Here is a 22,621-nt window from a genome sequence, read left to right as displayed (position 1 = left end):
AGGCATACGAAACAACTCTTCCGTCCTACATAAGCACACTTCCAAGTCCTAGGCGAGAGGCATCGCAATACACTTGAAACTCCTTGCGTATATCCGACAAAATCAGCACTAGGGCTGTAGTCAAACATTTCTTTAATTCCTGAAAACTCGATTCGCATTCTTCTGTCCATTTAAATTTGGTATCCTTCTTCAATAACTCTGTCATTGGCTTGGCAATTTTGGAAAAATTTCTCAATGAATCTTCGATAGTATCCTGCGAGTCCAAGAAAATTGCAGATCACGCTAACTGAAGTGGGTGCCAACCATTCAGTGACTGACTGAACCTTGGTAGGATCTACTGCTACACCTTCTCCTGATATAACATGTCCAAGGAATCCAACTTCCTTCAGCTGAAACTCGCATTTGCTGAACTCGACATACAACTGATGTTCCCTGAGTTTCTTGAGAACTAAACGCAAATGCTCTTCGTGCTCCTCCTTGTTCTTCGAATATACCATTATATCATCAATGAACACCACAACGAACTTATCCAAATATTCCATGAACACTTTGTTCATCATGCTCATGAAGTAGGCAGGGGCGTTAGTCAGTCCAAATGACATGACCGTATATTCTTACAACCCATACCGTGTGGTGAATGCTGTCTTTGGTATGTCCTTCTCTCGTATCTTCAGCTGGTGATATCCAGATCACGGATCGATCTTTGAAAACACCATAGCTCCTTGTAGCTGGTCGAACAAATCATTGATCATCGACTGTGGGTATTTGTTCTTGATCGTCACCTCATTTAACGTTCGATAATCAACAACCATTCTTAGAGACTTATCCTTCTTCTCGACCAAAAGCACTGGGGCTCCCCATGGTGATGAGCTCCGTCGAATGTAACCTTTCTCCAATAACTCCTTGATCCGTTTCTTAATCTCCTCAAGATCGTTTGCGGGCATCCGGTATGGTCTCTTCGATATAGGCCTGGTCCCTGGCAATAACTCTATCAAAAACTCGATATCTCGGTCCGGTGGCATGCCTGGTAACTCTTCCGGAAAAACATCCGGGTAATCCTTCACTACAGACACTTCCTCCTGAACAACTCCCGTGAGGGTATTTAATTGGCTACTCCTTGGCGCAGGCCTAGATACATACTTGATCCTTTTTCCCTCCGGGGTGGTGAGACAAATTGGCTTACTAGCACATTCAATGCTTCCTCCATACTTTGACATCCAGTCCATGCCTAATATCACATCCAATCCATGTGACTCCAAGATTATTAGGTTGGACAGAAAAACATGGCTACCAATGGTTAAGGGTATCTGGTCGCACCATCGACTAGCCATATACTCTGCTCCAGGTGAACTTACTAACATATGGGTGATGTCGGTGTTAAAACCGGCGGATCTCGGGTAGGGGGTCCCGAACTGTGCATCTAAGGTGGATGGTAACAGGAGGTAGGGGACACGATGTTTTACCCAGGTTCGGGCCCTCTTGATGGAGGTAAAACCCTACATCCTGCTTGATTAATATTGATGATATGGGTAGTACAAGAGTAGATCTACCACGAGATCAAGGAGGCTAAACCCTAGAAGCTAGCCTATGGTATGATTGTTGTTCATCCTACGAACTAAAACCCTCCGGTTTATATAGACACCGGAGAGGGCTAGGGTTACACAGAGTCAGTTACAATGGTAGGAGATCTACATATCCGTATCGCCAAGCTTGCCTTCCACGCCAAGGAAAGTCCCTTCCGGACACGGGGCGAAGTCTTCAATCTTGTATCTTCATAGTCCAGGAGTCCGACCGAAGGTATAGTCTGGCTATCCGGACACCCCCTAATCCAGGACTCCCTCAGTAGCCCCTGAACCAGGCTTCAATGACGACGAGTCCAGCGCGCAGATTGTCTTCAGCATTGCAAGGCGGGTTCCTCCTCCAAGTACTTCATAGAAGATTTTGAACACAAAGGTAGTGTCCGGCTCTGCAAAATAAGTTTCCACATATTGCCATAGAGAGAATAATATTTACACAAATCTAATCTGCTGTCGTATTCCATAGCATGACATCACACCATGGCCAAGTCTTTATTCGAATCGTTTTACTGTCCCACCTCGGCGCGTTAAGCGAGGCGGTTTCCTTGGCACGTCTTGTCAAAGCAGAGATCGTGTCCCCTTATTCCGGGATTCTCATCAATACGGGCGTGGGTAACCCAACCGTGCCACTGATTATGGCGCTTGAGAGATAAGCGAGTTTTACCAGGCTAGTGGGGACGCGTAGTCGCGTCCACCCATATAAGGGGATAATGATCCACCTTTTCATCCACGCCTTCTTCCTCCTTTGCCTATCCATTTCCACGCACTCAAGCTCCAGCGCCCAAGTCCGCACACCCCACCTCAACCTTCTCCAGCCATGTCCGGAGCAGGAGGCAAGTGGATGGTCTCCTCCGTCACGGAGGGACACATCAAAAAACTGAGGAAGGCTGGATACTTGTCTAACAACATTACGCACCGGCTTCCTGAAGAGGGGAAGCTCATCCCCACCCCTAGGCCCCATGAGAGGGTGGTGTTCCTCCCCCATTTCCTCCGCGGACTGGGCTTCCCTCTCCACCCATTTATCCGGGGGCTCATGTTCTACTATGGCCTGGATTTCCACAATCTGGCCCTGAACTTTGTCCTCAACATCTCGGTGTTTATCGTCGTGTGCAAGGCTTTCTTCTGCATCCGCCCCCATTTCGGCTTATGGCTCAAGACTTTCAATGTTAGGCCGAAGGTGGTGCGCGGCACCCAGGAGGAGTGCGGAGGCGCCATGGTGGGCAAGATGCCCAACGTCCTATGGCTCGAGGGCTCCTTCGTGGAGACCTTAAAGGGGTGGCAATCGGGGTGGTTTCACATCACCGAGCCACGCGACCTTGAATGGGTCGCAGCCCCCGAGTTCCGATCCGGACCCCCTACGCGGCTCACCTCCTGGAAAGAGACGGGCCTGTCATGGGGTAAAAAAGGAGAGCTGACCGGACTCCAAACATGCGTCCAAACCCTGGTGGACAAGAAGCTCAAACTTGTCAACGTAGTCCAGGTTATGCTCATCCACCGGATCCTCCCGTGTTAACAACAGGCTTTCAACCTGTGGGAGTTCGACCCGGCGCGGCACCGAACTCTGAGCAGGCTCTTCGACACGACGTACGAAGATGCCTGGAAGGTGCTTTTCAAGGGCGCCGAGGCCCCCGCATCTGCTACCGAGGATCGCGGATTCAGCACGCAGCGTCATGCTCGTGCGGTAAGCTGTTTTTACCTTTTACAGGGTATTAGTTTTTCATAGTTTGACTCCATGCGGGATCTAAGCTCCCTTACCTTTGACAGGATTGGCAGGAGACGTCCAGACAGATCAACTGTCCGGCTCCTTTGCCCGAAGGCCCAGCGGACACTCGCTTGGCGAAGCTGCTGGTTCCGGCACCCTATGTGGTGCCGGAGAAGAAGGCCAAGAAGAAGGCCATGGGGACTCGAAAGAGTGCCCGGTGCTAGGAGGTGTTGGATTCATCATCCGACGACTCCAAGGCGCACTCCTCCCATGAAGACGAGGAGGAGGAAGAAGAGACCTCTCCCCCTCCAGCGGGAGGAGGGAAGAAAAGGAAGGCCGCCCCAACTGGGGAGGCCGAAGGGTCCAAGAAGGGGAAGACCCTTCCTCCGGACTACTCCACCAACGCCGACAACGGCGAAGAGGAGTGGCTGCATAGGGCCAAGCCCCTGGCGAGATCGTAAGTATTTGGACACCAGAGCAATTCATAGTGTTCCTTTCTTGCACAACTCCTCCTTACGCCGAATATGACTATGCAGTCCACCCAAGACCGGGCTCGCCGAGTCATCGAGCGGCTCCCTGGATTCGTCAGACGTGAATTCATTTCTGCCTGCTATCTCTCCACACCCTACGGACAACGCCGAGGTGCTGTCTCAACAGGTTCGAAGCCAGGAGGAGGTGGTCCTGGAGGCGCCGCAAGGCGACCTCCCGGACTCCAGGCGCAAAGGGGATAAAACCCCCAAGGGCCCCGAGTCCGGCCTTGAGCCGGACACTGCGCCGGAACCTTCAACGGTTCCGGACTCCAGTAGGAAGCCTCCTTCCAAGAGGAGCAAGCCTACCGAGCCGGTGACCTCCGTCCAACCGGAGGCACCGGACAATTTGCTGGAGGTGCTTAAAGGCGCCTCCATCGATGAGGAGCACCGCGCTATTATGAGTGCGGTGATCCAGAAGGTTCGGTCCGCCAAGAGAGGACTGACTGAAGCCTGTGGCAGCCTTCTAACAGGCTTTGAGGTAAGTAAAGAATATGTAAAAATATTACCGCATAGATAGTAGCCCCTGATGTTCTGTTCGGCGTTCGGAAAGAAAAGCCGAATAGAGGATCTAATAACATTCGCAGGAGTCTAACATAATCAAGTCAATATGCATATGCAGGCTTCACTGCTGGCCTCCGCCGCACTGACTGCGGAGGTGGATATGCTGAAGCAAAACCTCGCGCGGTCCGAGAACGAGCTCGGCCATGCCAAGAGGCAACTCGAGGAGAAGGAAGATAAGTAATACCTTGCGCAAGTATATAGAGAAGATGTGGTTGCAAAAAATGATAGGATCAACGTGCTATTATAGGGGCCACAACCGAGGTGGCAACCCTTCAGAAAGCGCTGTCCGAGGCCGAAAACAGAGTGGCCGCGGAGCGCACAGAGAGAGGGAAGCAGGAGGCGTGGGTGGAGGAGGTGCATAAAGAGCTCCAGGCTCTCGTGAAAAAACACGAGAGTTTAGAGCTTGACTCAAAGATGCAAGCGTCTGAGCTTGCGGCAGCCCTCGAAAGCGCGAAGTCTCCCAAGGCCGAAGCCTAGAAAGCCCTCCAAGAAATTGAAGCAATGAAGAAGATAGCGGCTGGTAAGGCATTCATTATGCAAAGCAAGCACATGAAAGTGAATTACTTGTTACTTACCCGAGTCCGGAGCTCTCCAGGAGCATTCGCAGATTTGCCCCGTAGTGCATCTGATGCCGCCGCCTACTACTGATCCGAGGAGGGGAGCTCGACGGAGAAGGTGTTCTGGTCTCAGTATGCTGAGGCCGGACACCTGGTGCCTTTGAGCGACCAGCTGAAGCAAATGGTCGAGCTCCACCAGGTGGCCGAACAGGCCATAAAAGGCCTCGTAGTTCGGCTTTGGCCTGGAGAGGCTCTGCCTGGGAGCTACTTTGGGCTGGTGAGGCGGCTGGTGGATGCCTGTCCACGACTTGAAGTAATCAAGCGCTCCATCTACATCGAAGGTGCCCGTAGGGCGCTTGCCCGTGCTAAAGTGCACTGGGGAAAGATGGATGCGGAGAAGCTGGTGAAGGACGGGCCGCTGTCGGGCAAGGAGCATCCGTCCCGGAAGCGTATTATGAGGGCATCCTGAAGGGTGCCCGCCTTATAGCGGATGAATGCTCCAAAGATGTAATTTTTGAGTAAACTCGCTTTTGTGATCCTGTATGCTGAAAACTTGTTCATATGCGCTAAGCAATGCTTTTGAATTTAAAATATTACCTTCTGTGCGGCCGTTTATCAAATTTGAGAGATGGCGAGTCGTCGGCTTCTGCCCCCATGCCACGAGTGCTGGGGTGTTCGGGATAAACATGAGCGCTCTTTTTCCCATTCTTGGGTCCTTCGAGGGAGGCGCTCAACACAACGAACAAGGCAATCGACTATAATGCTTGAACACTCTCACTTAGCCATAGAATTCTATAATTTTAAATTTCGGCGAAGCCCCTAGTGTTCGGAAGACCGAGTTCGGGGCGCTATCCACGCCTAGGCCGGACAAAGCCGACTCCTCGCTCTAAGCGGCATAAGTCTTTAGGGACTCGAAAACCTCTCGAACAGCAACCAGCTCTCGCCTCATCATGACGGTCAGTTTTAGCTTTCTCTACTGAGGTGCTTAGCCCAGCTCAACTGGGGCACAATCGCAGTAGTTCTCCTAGTGCTACCTTAGCCGATATAACGGAACGTAAGGTACCAAAACATAGGAGCCGGGCAAACCCAACTATTGACCCAAGACATGATTCGGAGCCGATGCATATAATGCTATAAGTTCGGGGTGCCGCACTTGTGAAAGTGTTCGGACTTCTCACACCGTATTGTGGGGTACTTAAGCCCCTGGCGTATTGGCCGTACCAAAGTGTACGGGTGCAACATGTCATTAATGAACATATATTCGTAAAAAAGAGTAATGCAATAATAGACGGAAGCTATGCATTGTTTATTTAAAAAAGCTGCGATCAAAGCAGAACGATACAAATAGTGCAATAAGCAAAAGATGGGACTATTTAACATGTCCTTTCCAGGGGCGAGCTGTGGAATGTTATGTGAAACAGGTATACTGCTCGTTATAGAGACCACCTTAGAGTTCCATAGTGCGGCGTAGCTTTCTGCTTCCCTGGTTGTATCGTTTGTGCGGCAATTGTACTGCCGGACAAGCCTTCCAAAGAATGGAGTCCTGAAAATAAGAGAAAATTAAGAAATCGGCAGCCCCTAGTGTGGTTTAAGCCGCGTTTTGGGCGTGCCGTGATGGTGCCCCGCCCCCTGTGCCCATGGTATTTCCAGAGCATACTTATGTACGTGCAACACTGGTTTCGCAAGTTCGCGAGGGTTGGGGTTGGGGCCGCATTGCTATGCTTGCTCGGAACGTGCCAGGCGGTCTTGTTGTAGGTTACTCCGGGTGCGCTTGACGGTGTCGAGGCGTTTAATGGCCGCACTGGAGAATTGCCTTGAGAGGCTGCTTTGTACTTCTGCTACGATAGCCGTCGTATGCTCCTCTGTTCGGAGAGAGCGTTCGGTGTTTCCATTGACCATGATGACTCCTCGAGGGCCTGGCATCTTGAGCTTGAGGTATGCATAGTGCAGCATCGCATTGAACTTGGCAAATGCGGTTCGCCCGAGCAGTGCGTGATAGCCACTGCGGAATGAGACTATGTCGAAGATTAACTCCTCGGTTCGGAAATTATCCGGAGATCTGAAGACCACTTCAAGTGAACTGAGCCTGTACAGTTGGCCTCTACACCTGGTATGACACCTTTAAAGGTCGTTTTAGTGGGTTTAATCCTCGAGGGATCAATGCCCATTTTCTGCACTGTATCCTGGTAAAGCAGGTTCAGGCTACTGCCGCCGTCCATAAGGACTCTAGAGAGGTGAAATCCGTCAATAATTGGGTCTAGAACCAATGCGGCGAATCCACCATGACGGATGCTAGTGGGGTGGTCCCTTCGATCAAAAGTGATCGGGCAGGAAGACCATGGGTTGAACTTTGGGGCGACTGGCTCCATCGCGTATACGTCCCTTAGCGCACGCTTCCGCTCCCTCTTGGGGACGTGGGTTGCGTATATCATGTTCACCGTCCGCACTTGTGGGGGAAAACCTTTCTGTCCACTGTTGTTCGGCGGCGGGGCTCCTCCTCGTCATCGCTATGCAGCCCCTTGTCTCTGCTTTCGGCATTTAACTTGCCTGCCTGCTTGAACACCCAACAATCCCTGTTGGTGTGATTGGCTGGTTTTTCGGGGGTGCCATGTATCTGGCATGAGCGGTCGAGTATTCGGTCCAAACTGGACGGGCCCGGAGTATTTCTTTTGAATGGCTTTTTCCGCTGACCGGGTTTAGAGCCTCTGAATCCGGCATTAACTGCGTATCCTCAGCATTGTCGCCGTTAATGCGGCGCTTTTGCTTGTTGCGACGCGACCTGCCACTGCTGTCCTTGGTATCCGAATTACCAGGGCTCTTGGTCATGTTATTGCTGCGAGCTAGCCAGCTGTCTTCTCCCGCGCAAAAGCGGGTCATAAGTGTCGTGAGGGCTGCCATAGATTTCGGCTTTTCCTGTCCTAGGTGCCGTGCAAGCCACTCGTCGCGGATGTTATGCTTGAAGGCTGCTAGGGCCTCTGCGTCCGGACAGTCGACGATTTGATTTTTCTTGGTTAGGAACCGTGTCCAGAATTGTCTGGCCGATTCCTCTGGCTGCTGAATTATGTGGCTAAGGTCATCGGCGTCTGGTGGTCGCACATAAGTGCCCTGGAAATTGTCGAGGAATGCGGTTTCCAGGTCCTCCCAACAACCAATTGATTCTGCTGGCAAGCTGTTAAGCCAATGCCGAGCTGGTCCTTTAAGCTTGAGTGGGAGGTATTTGATGGCGTGTAGGTCATCACCGCGGGCCATGTGGATATGAAGGAGATAGTCCTCGATCCATACCGCAGGATCTGTTGTGCCATCGTATGATTCGATGTTCACGGGTTTGAAACCCTCGGGGATTTGATGATCCATTACTTCATCTGTGAAGCATAGTGGGTGTGCGGCGCCTCTGTATTGGGCTATATCACGACGCAGCTCAAACGAGCTTTGTCTACTGTGTTCGGCCCGGCCGGATTTACTGTATCCGGAGTGACGATTACCGTCTCGTGCCGTGGGGCGCCCACGCGATCCGTAGATCGATCTTGTTTGCCTTGCCTTGTCCTCCAATATATCTCGCAGGTCTGGCGCATTTTCCCGTGCCTTGGTATTTTTTGAGCGGCGCCGGGGTGCGGCTTGAGTGGAGGGCCAAGAGGCCTCTCTGTCGCGGCCACGGGGTGGCCGGTCGGCCGCATCATGCGCTGGTGATGTAGGTTTAGGTGCTTCCTCCTCTAATCGGGGTAGCAACCTGCGCTTTGGGTAGCTCTTGGAGGGGCGTTCGAGTTCATACTCTTCGGCCACAAGGACTTCAGTCCATCTGTCGGCTAGCAAATCTTGATCAGCTCTAAGCTGTTGCTGTTTTTTCTTGAGGCTGCTCGCCGTGGCCATAAGCCTGCGTTTGAAACGCTCTTGTTCGACGGGATCCTCCGGCACGACAAATTCGTGTCGTCGAGGCTTGCCTCGTCTTTGGAGGGAGGCATATAATTATCGTCCTCGACCTCTCTGTCTGCCGCTCTCTCATGAGGGCTGGCTTCTCCATCCTCCTGTGCTGAATCTTGCTGGAGGTGGTTGTCTTCGGCACTGTCCAGGGTGTTATTATCTCCCGTGCCGGAATCACCATTTTTGCTTTGGCGGGATTTAGAGCGGCGCCACAAACGCCGGCGCTTAGGCTGCTTCTTGGAGGGGTCATCCTCCGCTGTTCCATTGCCATTGCCTTCTTTTGGGGTGTCCACCATGTATATATCATATGACGAGGTGGCTTTCCAGTGCCCTATAGGCGCTGGTTCTTGATCGTCTTCTGCATCGGCGTCCATACCATCGATGTCTTTGAAGTCGAAGTCGAGCATGTCGGTTAAATCATCGATAGTGGCTACGAAGTGGGTGGTGGGTGGGCTTTGAATTTCTTCATCATCCGCATCCCAACCTTGCTGACCATAGTCCGGCTAGGGCTCTCCTGATAAAGAGAGAGACTTTAGTGAATTCAGAATATCGCCGAAGGGCGAGTGCTGAAAGATGTCCGCGGCGGTGAACTCCATGATCGGCGCCCAATCGGGTTCGATTGGTAGGGGCGCGGAGGGCTCGGAGTCTGGAGAGGAGTCCGGCTCCTTGGAGTCATGGGCTTCGCAGAGAATAGGGCTGGTGTTCGGCTCGATCACCGTAGAGATTGCAGCCCTCGAGGCGGTGTCCAACCACCCATCCTCGATTGGCACAGTTGGCACCGAATTAAGGGTCGGGGCTGATGCGGGTGCGACCTCCAGGGCACTGTTTGGTGGCAGAGCTAGATCATGCCCATCGTGACAGTGCGGCGCACTCGGCTGCGGCTCGAATCCATCAAAGATCAAGTCTCTGCGGAGGTCGGCGTGTAGCTCAAACTTCCAAATATGACCTGATGGCCAGGGGCGTAGCTTTCAATCTGCTCCAGATGGCCAAGCAAACTGGCCCGCAGTGCAAAGCCGCCAAATACGAAGATCTGTCCGGGGAGAAAGGTCTCACCCTGGATCGCATCGCTGTTAATGATCGGAGAAGCCATCGGGCCTAAAAGTGACGACACAGAGGAACTCTCAATGAAAGCGCCAATGTCGGTGTCAAAACCGGCGGATCTCGGGTAGGGGGTCCCGAACTATGCGTCTAAGGCGGATGGTAACAGGAGGCAGGGGACACGATGTTTTACCCAGGTTCGGGCCCTCTTGATGGAGGTGAAACCCTACGTCCTGCTTGATTAATATTGATGATATGGGTAGTACAAGAGTAGATCTACCACGAGATCAAGGAGGCTAAACCCTAGAAGCTAGCCTATGGTATGATTGTTGTTCGTCCTACAGACTAAAACCCTCCGGTTTATATGGACACCGGAGAGGGCTAGGGTTACACAGAGTTGGTTACAATGGTAGGAGATCTACATATCTGTATCGCCAAGCTTGCCTTCCACACCAAGGAAAGTCCCTTCCGGACACGGGAAGAAGTCTTCAATCTTGTATCTTCATAGTCCAGGAGTTCGGCCGAAGGTATAGTCCGGCTATCCGGACACCCCCTAATCCTGGACTACCTCAGGTGATGTCTACTGCACAACCTTCTTCTTGTAGACGTTGTTGGGCCTCCAAGTACAGAGGTTTGTAGGACAGTAGAAAATTTCCCTCAAGTGGATGACCTAAGGTTTATCAATCCGTAGGAGGCGTAGGATGAAGATGGTCTCTCTCAAGCAACACTGCAACCAAATAACAAAGAGTCTCTTGTGTCCCCAACACACCCAATACAATGGTAAATTGTATAGGTGCACTAGTTCGGCGAAGAGATGGTGATACAAGTGGTATATGGGTAGTAGATAAAAGTATTTGTAATCTGAAATTATAAAAACAGCAAGGTAACTAATGATAAAAGTGAGCGTAAACGGTATTGCAATGCTAGGAAACAAGGCTTAGGGTTCATACTTTCACTAGTGTAAGTTCCCTCAACAATGGTAACATAATGGGATCACATAACTACCCCTCAACATGCAACAAAGAGTCACTCTAAAGTCACTAATAGTGGAGAACGAACGAAGAGATTATGGTAGGGTACGAAACCACCTCAAAGTTATTCTTTCCAATCAATCCGTTAGGCTATTCTTATAAGTGTCACAAACAGCCCTAGAGTTCGTACTAGAATAACACCTTAAGACACAAATCAACCAAAACCCTAATGTCACCTAGATACTCCAATGTCACCTCAGGTATCCATGGGTATGATTATATGATATGCATCACACAATCTCAGATTCATCTATTCAACCAACACATAGAACCTCAAAGAGTGCCCAAAGTTTCTACCGGAGAATCACGATGAAAACGTGTGCCAACCCCTATGCATAGTTTCATGGGCGGAACCCGCAAGTTGGTCACCAAATCATACATCAATTGAGTCATGTGATATCCCATTGTCACCACAGATATGCACGGCAAGACATACATCAAGTGTTCTCAAATATTTAAAGACTCAATCTGATAAGATAACTCCAAAGAGAAAACTCAATCCATTACAAGAGAGTAGAGGGAGAGGAGAAACATAAGATCCAACTATAACAGCAAAGCTCGCGATACATCAAGATCGTATCATCTCAAGAACACGAGAGAGAGTGAGAGAGAGAGATCAAACACATAGCTACTGGTACATACCCTCAGTCCCGAGGGAGAACTACTCCCTCCTTGTCATGGAGAGCACCGGGATGATGAAGATGGCCGCCGGAGAAGGATTCCCCCTCTGGCAAGGTGCCGGAACGGGTCTAGATTGGTTTTCGGTGGCTATGGAGGCTTTTGGCGGCGGAATTCCCGATCTATTGTGCTCACAGATGTTTTTAGGGTATATGGAGATATATAGGCGGAAGAAGTATGTCAGGGGGGCCACGAGGGGCTCACGAGGGTGGAGGGCGCGCCCAGGGGGGTGGGTGCGCCCCCCTGCCTCGTGACCTCCTCGTAGATCCCCCGACGTGCACTCCAAGTCTTCTGGGCTTCTTTCCTTCCAAAAATGTGTTCCATGAAGTTTCAGGTCAATTGGACTCCGTTTGATTTTCCTTTTCTTCAAAACCCTAAAAGAGGGTAAAAACAAAAACTGGCACTGGGCTCTAGGTTAATAGGTTAGTCCCAAAAATGATATCAAAGTGTGTAATAAAGCCCATAAACATTCAAAACAGTAGATAATATAGCATGGAGCAATAAAAAATTATAGATATGTTGGAGACGTATCAACATCCCCAAGCTTAATTCCTGCTCGTCCTCGAGTAGGTAAATGATAAAAACAGAATTTTTGATGCGGAGTGCTACTTGGTATAATTTCAATGTGATTCTTCTTAATTGTGGTATGAATATTCAGATCCGAAAGATTCAAGACAAAAGTTCATATTGACATAAAAATGATAATACTTCAAGCATACTAACTAAGCAATTATGTCTTCTCAAAATAACATGGCCAAAGAAAGTTCATCCCTACAAAATCATATAGTTTAGTCATGCTCCATTTTCGTCACACAAGAATGCTCTCATCATGCACAACCCCGATGACAAGCCAAGCAATTGTTTCATACTTTAGTAATCTCAAACCTATAAACTTTCACGCAATACATGAGTGCGAGCCATGGATATAACACTATGGGTGGAATAGAATAATGAGGGGGTTATGTGGAGAAGACAAAAAAGGAGAAAGTCTCACATCAACGAGGCTAATCAATGGGCTATGGAGATGCCCATCGATTGATGTTAATGCAAGGAGTAGGGATTTCCATGCAACGGATGCACTAGAGCTATAAATGTATGAAAGCTCAACAAAAAGAAACTAAGTGGGTGTGCATCCAACTTTCTTGCTCACGAAGACCTAGGGCACTTGAGGATGCCCATTGTTGGAATATACAAGCCAAGTTCTATAATGAAAAATTCCCACTAGTATATGAAAGTGATAACATGAGAGACTCGCTACTATGAAGATCATGGTGCTACTTTGAAGCACAAGTGTGGTAAAAGGGTAGTAACATTGTCCCTTCTCTCTTTTTCTCTCATTTTTTGGGCCTTCTCTTTTTTATGGCCTTTCTCTCTTTTTGGGCCTTCTCTCTCTTTTGGCCATTCTTTTTTTTATTCCTCACTTGGGACAATGCTCTAATAATGATGATCATCACACTTCTATTTATTTACAACTCAATGATTACAAATCGATACTAGAACAAAGTATGACTCTATATGAATGCCTCCGGTGGTGTACCGGGATATGCAATGAATGAAGAGTAACATGTATGAAAGAATTATGAATGGTGGCTTTGCCACAAATACTATGTCAACTACATGATCATGCTAAGCAATATGACAATGATGAATGTGTCATGATGAACGGAATGATGGAAAGTTGCATGGCAATATATCTCGGAATGGCTATGGAAATGCCATAATAGGTAGGTATGGTGGCTGTTTTGAGGAAGATATAAGGAGGTTTATGTGTGACAGAGTGTATCATATCACGGGGTTTGCATGCACCAATGAAGTTTGCGCCAACTCCCGATGTGAGAAAGGGCAATGCACGGTACCGAAGAGGCTAACAAGGATGGAAGGGTGAGAGTGCGTATAATCCATGGACTCAACATTAGTCATAAAGAACTCACACACTTATTGCAAAAATCTACAAGTCATCAAAAACCTCGGCACTACGCGCATGCTCCTAGGGGGATAGATTGCTAGGAAAAGACCATCGCTCGTCCCCGACCGCCACTCATAAGGAGGACAATCAAATAACACCTCATGTTTCAAATTTGTTACACAATGTTTACCATACATGCATGCTACGAGACTTGCAAACTTCGACACAAGCATTTCTCAATTTCACAACTACTCAACTAGCACGACTTTGATATTATTACCTCCATATCTCAAAACAATCATCAAGCATCAATCTTCTCTTAGTATTCAAAACACTCATAATAGAATTTTATTATTAATCTTTTATACCTAGCATATTAGGATTTTAAGCAAATTACCTTGCTATTTAAGACTCTCAAAATAATATAAGTGAAGCATGAGAGTCCATCTATTTCTTCAAAATAAAACTACCACCATGCTCTAAAAGGTATAAGTGAAGCACTAGAGAAAATGACAAACTACTCCGAAAGATATAAGTGAAGATCAATGAGTAGTCGAATAATTATGAAACATTTAATAATTTCAGATCTTGGTATTCTATTCAAACAGCAATCAAAGCAAAATAAAATGACATTCTAAGAATGGCAAACATCATGTGAAGAAGCAAAAACTTAGGATTAACCGATACTAACCGATAGTTGTTGAAGAAGAAAGGTGGGATGCCAACCGGGGCATCCCCAAGCTTAGACGCTTGAGACTTCTTAAAATATTATCTTGGGGTGACTTGGGCATCCCCAAGCTTGAGCTTTTGTGTCTCCTTAATTCCTCTCATATCACGGTCTCCCTAAATCTCAAAAGCTTCATCCACACAAAACTCAACAAGGACTCGTGAGAAAAGTTAGTATAAACCATTGCAAAAACCTTATCATGCTCTACTGTATCAAATCAATAAAATTATTATTCAACATTGCATACTAAAGACCTCTGCATATTTAATAGTGCTATCCTCAAATAGAATCATTAAAGAAGCAAACATATGCAAACAATGCAAACATAACAACAATCTGCCTAAACAGGATAGTCTGTAAAGAATGCAGCAACATCCATACTTCCCTAGCTCCAAAAATTATGAAATAAAATTCCCACTGTAGTAAATTTATCAGATCTTAATATTCAAAAGGTTTCAACATTTTATAACATTCTGACTTTTCTAGAGAATTATTGCAACAGTGGAAAACTTTCTGTTTTCAAACAGCAACATGTACACTTGTAACATAGGCATAGTAAAGGCTATCAATGCCACTTTTATTGAAATAAAATATGAAAACATTGTTCCAAATAACAGAAAGAAAATCCTAACAAAATAAATTGACACTCCAAGCAAAACACATATCATGTGGTGAATAAAAATATAGTCCAAGTAAAGTTACCGATGAACGAAGACGAAAGAGGGGATGCCTTCCGGGGCATCCCCAAGCTTAGGCTCTTGGTTGTCCTTTATTATTACCTTGGAGTGCCTTGGGTATCCCCAAGCTTAGGCTCTTTCCACTCATTATTCCATAGTCCATCGAATCCTTACCTAAACTTGAAAACTTCACAACACAAAACTTAACAGAAAACTCGTAAGCTCCGTTAGTATAAGAAAATAAATCACCACTTCAAGGGACTGTAATGAACTCATTGTTTATTTATATTGGTGTTATATCTACTGTATTCCAACTTCTCTATGGTTTATAAACTCTTTTACTAGCCATAGATTCACCAAAATAAGCAAACAACACACGAAAAACAGAATCTGTCAAAAACAGAACAGTCTGTAGTAATCTGGATCAAACGTATACTTATGGAACTCATAAAATTCTCAAATAAATTGCTGGACCTGAGGAATTTATCTATTAATCATCTTAAGAAATAATTAACTAAATATGACTCTCCAAATAAACATGGCAGCAATTCTCGTGAGCGCTAAAGTTTCTGTTTTTTACAGCATGATCAACAAGACTTTCCCCAAGTCTTCCCAAAGGTTCTACTTGGCACAAACACTAATTAAAAGCATAAAACCACATATAAATAGAGGATAGATGAATTATTTATTACTAAACAGGAACAAAAAACAAGGAACAAAAATAAAGTTGGGTTGCCTCCCAACAAGCGCTATCGTTTAACGCCCCTAGCTAGGCATGATGATTTCAATGATGCTCACATAAAGGATAAAAATTGAAACATAAAGAGGGCATCATGAAGAATATGACTATCACATTTAAGTCTAACATACTTCCTATGCATAGGGATTTTTTGAGGAAACAACTTGTGGGAACAAGGATCAACTTTCATAGGAAGGTAAAACAAGCATAACTTCAAAATTTTAAGCACATAGAGAGGAAACTTGATATTATTGCAATTCCTAAAAGCATATATTCCTCCCTCATAATAATTTTCAGTAGCATCATGAATGAATTCAACAATATAACCAGAACCTAAATCATTCTTTCCATGATCTACAAGGATAGAAAATGTACTACTCTCCACACAAGCAAAATTCTTTTTAGTGGGAGCAAACTCAACAAAGTAACTATCATGGGATTGAAAATTGAAATCAATATGACAAGTTTCATTGTTATTATTATTCTTTAAAGCATACGTGTCATCACAATAATCATCATAGATAGGAGGCATGCTTTCGTCATAGTAAACTTGCTCATCAAAACTTGGGGGACAAAAAAATCATCTTCATCAAACAAAGTTTCCCCAAGCTTGTGGCTTTTCATATCATTAGCATCATGGATATTCAAGGAATTCATACTAACAACATTGCAATCATGCTCATCATTCAAAGATTTAGTGCCAAACATTTTATAGATTTCTTCTTCTAGCACTTGAGCACAATTATCCTTTCCATCATACTCACGAAAGATATTAAAAAGGTGAAGCGTATGAGACAAACTCAATTCCATTTTTTATAGTTTTCTTTTATAGACTAAACTAGTGATAAAACAAGAAATTAAAAGACTCGATTGCAAGATCTAAAGATATACCTTCAAGCGCTAACCTCCCCGGCAACGGCGCCAGAAAAGAGCTTGAGGTCTACTACACAACCTTCTTCTTGTAGACGTTGTTGGCCCTCCAAGTGCAGAGGTTTGTAGGACAGTAGAAAATTTCCCTCAAGTGGATGACCTAAGGTTTATCAATCCGTAGGAGGCGTAGGATGAAGATGGTCTCTCTCAAGCAACACTGCAACCAAATAACAAAGAGTCTCTTGTGTCCCCAACACACCCAATACAATGGTAAATTGTATAGGTGCACTAGTTCGGCGAAGAGATGGTGATACAAGTGGTATATGGATAGTAGATAAACGTATTTGTAATATGAAATTATAAAACAGAAAGGTAACTAATCATAAAAGTGAGCGTAAACGGTATTGCAATGCTAGGAAACAAGGCCTAGGTTTTATACTTTCACTAGTGTAAGTTCCCTCAACAATGATAACATGCAACAAAGAGTCACTCCAAAGTCACTAATAGAGGAGAATGAACGAAGAGATTATGGTAGGGTACGAAACCACCTCAAAGTTATTCTTTCCAATCAATCCGTTGGGCTATTCCTATAAGTGTCACAAACAGCCCTAAAGTTCGTACTAGAATAACACCATAAGACACAAATCAACCAAAACCCTAATGTCACCTAGATACTCCAATGTCACCTCAAGTATCCGTGGGTATGATTATATGATATGCATCACACAATCTCAGATTCATCTATTCAACCAACACATAGAACCTCAAATAGTGCCCCAAAGTTTCTACCAGAGAATCACGACGAAAACGTGTGCCAACCCCTATGCATAGGTTCATGGGTGGAACCCGCAAGTTGGTCACAAAAACATACATCAATTGAATCACGTGATATCCCATTGTCACCACAGATACGCACGGCAAGACATACATCAAGTGTTCTCAATTCTTTAAAGACTCAATCCGATAAGATAACTTCAAAGGGAAAACTCAATCCATTACAAGAGAGTAGAGGGGGAGAAGAAACATAAGATCCTACTATAATAGCAAAGCTCGCGATACATCAAGATCGTATCATCTCAAGAACACGAGAGATCAAACACATAGCTACTGGTACATACCCTCAGCCCCGAGGGAGAACTACTCCCTCCTCGTCATGGAGAGCACCGGGATGATGAAGATGGCCGCCGGAGAAGGATTCCCCCTCTGGCAGGGTGTCAGAACGGGTCTAGATTGGTGTTCGGTGGCTACGGAGGCTTCTGGCGGCGGAACTCCCGATCTATTGTGCTCACGGATGTTTTTAGGGTATATGGAGATATATAGGCGGAAGAAGTACGTCAGGTGCCACGAGGGGCTCACGAGGGTGGAGGGCGCGCCCAGGGGGGTGGGCATGCTCCTTGCCTCGTGACCTCCTCGCAGATCCCCCGACATGCACTCCAAGTCTTCTAGGCTTCTTTCCTTCCAAAAGCGAGTTCCATGAAGTTTCAGGTCAATTGGACTCCGTTTGATTTTCCTTTTCTTCGAAACCCTAAAACAGGGTAAAAACGAAAACTGGCACTGGGCTCTGGGTTAATAGGTTAGTCCCAAAAATGATATAAAATTGTATAATAAAGCCCATAAACATTCAAAACAGTAGATAATATAGCATGGAGCAATCAAAAATTATATATACGTTGGAGACGTATCAATGGGTCCTAAGAGTTTGGGTTGGTAGTTTAAACTTATCCACGAATTCCCTTGATATGTATGAATGCGATGCACCAGTATCAAAAAGAACAAGGGCGGTAAAAGACTTAACCAAAAACTTACCAATAACCGCGTTTGGCTGCTCTTCAACCTCCTCAACGTTGACGTGGTTCACTTGTCCTTTGTTGAATGGATTGGGCTTCTTTCCAGCGCTCCCATTGCCGTTTCCATTCTTTGCTTCTGGGCACTCCGTGGCATAGTGTCCAATCTTCCTGCACTTGAAACAAGTAACGTGGCTTAGGTCTCCCTTCGCGGGTGTGGCTGGATTGGGGCGGTTCTGATTGTTGCTTGCTCCATTCCCATACCCATTCCTTGGGCCAGTATGATTATGGTTACTTCCTCCATTATGGGTGTGGCCTCCATGGTTATGAACAAGTGCTCCCGAGTTCGGGGTTAGGCGAGGCTTCTGCTGAGATCCTGAATTATACCTTCCTTGTCCATACTTCCTCTTACGGCTCTCAATCTGCTGCTACTTCCTTTCAATCATAAGAGCCTTATCTACCAACTCCTGGTAGTTGTTAAATGTTGCCACCATCAACTGCATGCTCATCTCATCATTCAGCCCTTCCATAAATTTCTCCTGCTTTCACTAGTAGAAAGGGGGGCAAAGGTCCAGGCCGGGTCAGCCCATTAGTCTCGGTTCAGTCCAGAACCGGGACCAATGGGGGCATTGTACCCGGTTCGTGAGCCCAGGGGGCCGGCCGGGCCACGTGGGCCATTGGTCCCAGTTTGTCTGGACCTTTTGGTCCCGGTTGGTAGGACAAACTGGGACCAATGGGCCTCGCTCCTGGCCCACCACCATTGGTCCTAGTTGGTGGCTTGAACTGGGACCAAAGGCTCCCCTTTAGTCCCGGTTCATGCCACCAACCGGGACCAATGAGGTTCCTTATATACCCCCTCGCGTAAGAGCAGAGCACACTGCTCTGTTTTTTCTGGCCGAGGGGGAGAGGGCTTGGTGGTGCTCTAGCTCACCTCCTATGCACACAAGGTGTTCGATGGAATGCCCAAGCCACACTACTTAAGCTTTCTCCTCTCCAAGCTCGACCTCCAAGCTCCATTTTCCTCAATATTTGTCTAGGTTTAGCGGTCCGTCACGCCCCGTCCCTGTCTTCACCGCCGTCGATCACCCGCGCCGAGCTCATCGCCGGCACCACCGTGGTGAGCCTCTTGTTCTTATCTTCTTTCTGAAAGGAAAAAAAATATTCTTACTTGTATGTTTACATAGATACTTGTATTATTTTCTAACTTTTATTATTTCATCTTATATAGTGCGATGGTTTTGGTATCCGCCCCCGTTGGCCCTCGTCCTGTCTATGATTTGGATGTGGTATATATATTATCTTTCTAACTATTGGTTCATTTATTGTTTATGAAAATTATGCCGACCAATGTGACATAGATTTTATTTATCTAGGATGTATGTGAACCGGAAATTCCAACCGACCCTATTGTCGAGAGGTTAAATTTAGTTGAAGAAGAAAACAATTTCTTGAAGGAAAAAATAAAAAAAATTGAGGAGGAGAAGATGATATTGGAGTTGCATGTTGCGGATGTCGTCGATGATCACAAGATCAAGATGGATGCAATGCGCTTGAAGATTAGAAAGATTAGAAAATATGCCATTCATACCGAGGCTTGGTATCATTATGCCGTTGGATCAATTGTTACCTTGGTTGCGATTATGATCGCATTTGTTTTCGCATTGAAATGTTTTACATAGTTTCAATGTATGGTTTAATTAATTAGATGCTCTGGAGAGCTATATGTTGTTAGATGAGAACTATGTATGTACTTTGGTTTTAATGTGATGATGAACTTCTATTAATTTGGACACTTAATTATATATAATGCATGCAGATGAACCGGCAATGGATGTACAGTGACAGACACACCTCCGAGTACATTAAGGGCGTGCATGAGTTTCTCGATGCGGCTGAGGCAAACAAGTAGAATGGTTTTATGTGTTGTCCATGCACTGAATGTGGGAATACGATGTCTTACTCTAACCGGAAAATCCTTCACTCCCACCTGCTTTACAAGGGTTTCATGCCACACTATAATGTTTAGACGAGGCACGGAGAAACAGGGGTTATGATGGAAGACGGCGAAGAAGAAGAGTACGATGACAACTATGTGCCCCCTGAATACAGTGATGCTGCAACGAGGGGAGCTGGTGAAGATCAAGAGGAACTAGACGATGTGCCCAATGATGCTGCAACGGGTGAAGCTGCTGAAGATCAAGAGGAACCAGATGATGTGCCCGATGATGATGATCTCCGCCGGGTCATTGTCGATGCAAGGCCGCAATGCGAAAGTCAAAAGGAGAAGCTGAAGTTCGATCGCATGTTAGAGGATCAGAAAAAGGGTTGTACCCCAATTGCGAAGATGGCAACACAAAGCTCCGTACCATACTGGAATTGCTGAAGTGGAAGGCAAAGAATGTTGTGCCTGACAAAGGATTTGAGAAGCTACTGAAAATATTGAAGACGAAGCTTCCAAAGGATAACGAATTGCCCGACAGTACATATGCAGCAAAGAAGGTCGTATGCCCTCTAGGATTGGAGGTGGAGAAGATACATGCATGCCCTAATGACTGCATCCTCTACCGCGGTGCATACAGGGATCTGAATGCATGCCCGGTATGCGGTGCATTGCGGTATAAGATCAGACGAGATGACCCTGGTGATGTTGACGGCGAGCCCCCCAGGAAGAGGGTTCCTGCGAAGGTGATGTGGTATGCTCCTATAATACCACGGTTGAAACGTCTGTTCAGAAACGGAGAGCATGCCAAGTTGATGCGATGGCACAGTGAGGAGCGCAAGAATGAGGGGAAGTTGAGAGCACCCGCTGATGGGTCGCAGTGGAGAAAAATCGAGAGAAAGTACTGGGATGAGTTTGCAAAGGACACAAGGAACGTATGGTTTGCTTTCGGGGAGCAGAGCAGCAATCACAGCACCTGGCCCGTGACTCTATGTATGTATAACCTTCCTCCTTGGATGTGCATGAAGCAGAAGTTCATTATGATGCCAGTTCTCATCCAAGGCCCTAAGCAACCCGGCAACGACATTGATGTGTACCTAAGGCCATTAGTTGAAGAACTTTTACAACTTTGGAATGGAAACGGTGTACGTACGTGGGATGAGCATAGACAGGAGGAATTTAACCTAAAGGCGTTGTTGTTCGTGACCATCAACGATTGGCCCGCTCTCAGTAACCTTTCAGGACAGACAAACAAATGATACCACGCATGCACGCACTGTTTAGATGACACTGAAAGTATATACCTGGACAAATGCAGGAATAATGTGTACCTGGGCCATCGTCGATTTCTTCCGACAAACCACCAATGTCGAAAGAAAGGCAAACATTTCAAAGGCGAGGCAGATCACCTGAAGAAGCCTGCCATGCGTACCGGTGATCACCTACTTGCTATGGTCAATGATTTACATGTAATCTTTGGAAAGGGTCCCGGCGCACAAGCTGTTCCGAATGACGCTGAGGGACATGCACCCATGTGGAAGAAGAAATCTATATTTTGGGACCTACCCTACTGGAAAGACCTAGAGGTCCGCTCTTCAATCGACGTGATGCACATGACGAAGAACCTTTGCGTGAACCTGCTAGGCTTCTTGGGCGTGTATGGAAAGACAAAAGATACACCTGAGGCACGGGAGGACCTGCAACGTTTGCACGAAAAAGACGGCATGCCTCCGAAGCAGTATGAAGGTCCTGCCAGCTACGCTCCTACGAAAAAAGAGAAAGAAATCTTCTTTGAATGCCTGCTCAGTATGAAGGTCCCAACTGGCTTCTCGTCAAATATAAAGGGAATAATAAATATGCCAGAGAAAAAGTTCCAAAACCTAAAGTCTCATGACTACCACGTGATTATGATGCAACTGCTTCCGGTTGCATTGAGGGGGCTTCTACCGGAAAACGTCCGATTAGCCATTGTGAAGCTATGTGCATTCCTCAATGCAATCTCTCAGAAGGTGATCGATCCAGAAATCATACCAAGTCTAAGGAGTGATGTGGCGCAATGTCTTGTCAGTTTCGAGCTGGTGTTCCCACCATCCTTCTTCAATATCACGACACACGTCCTAATTCATCTAGTCGACGAGATTGTCATTCTGGGGCCCTATTTCTACACAATATGTTCCCCTTTGAGAGGTTCATGGGAGTCCTAAAGAAATATGTCCGTAACCACGCTAGGCCAGAAGGAAGCATCTCCAATGGGCCATCAAACAGAGAATGTCATCGGGTTTTGGGTTGACTTCATTCCTAGCCTTAAGAAGATAGGTCTCCCTAAATCGCGGTATGAGGGGAGACTGACTGGAAAAGGCACTCTTGGAAGTGACTCAATAATATGC

The sequence above is a fragment of the Triticum aestivum genome, chromosome 2A (genome assembly GCF_018294505.1).
Source record: "Triticum aestivum cultivar Chinese Spring chromosome 2A, IWGSC CS RefSeq v2.1, whole genome shotgun sequence".
In the NCBI taxonomy this organism is placed as follows: domain Eukaryota; kingdom Viridiplantae; phylum Streptophyta; class Magnoliopsida; order Poales; family Poaceae; genus Triticum; species Triticum aestivum.
The sequence above is the reverse complement of the archived record's forward strand: the minus strand, read 5'-3'. Positions refer to the sequence as shown.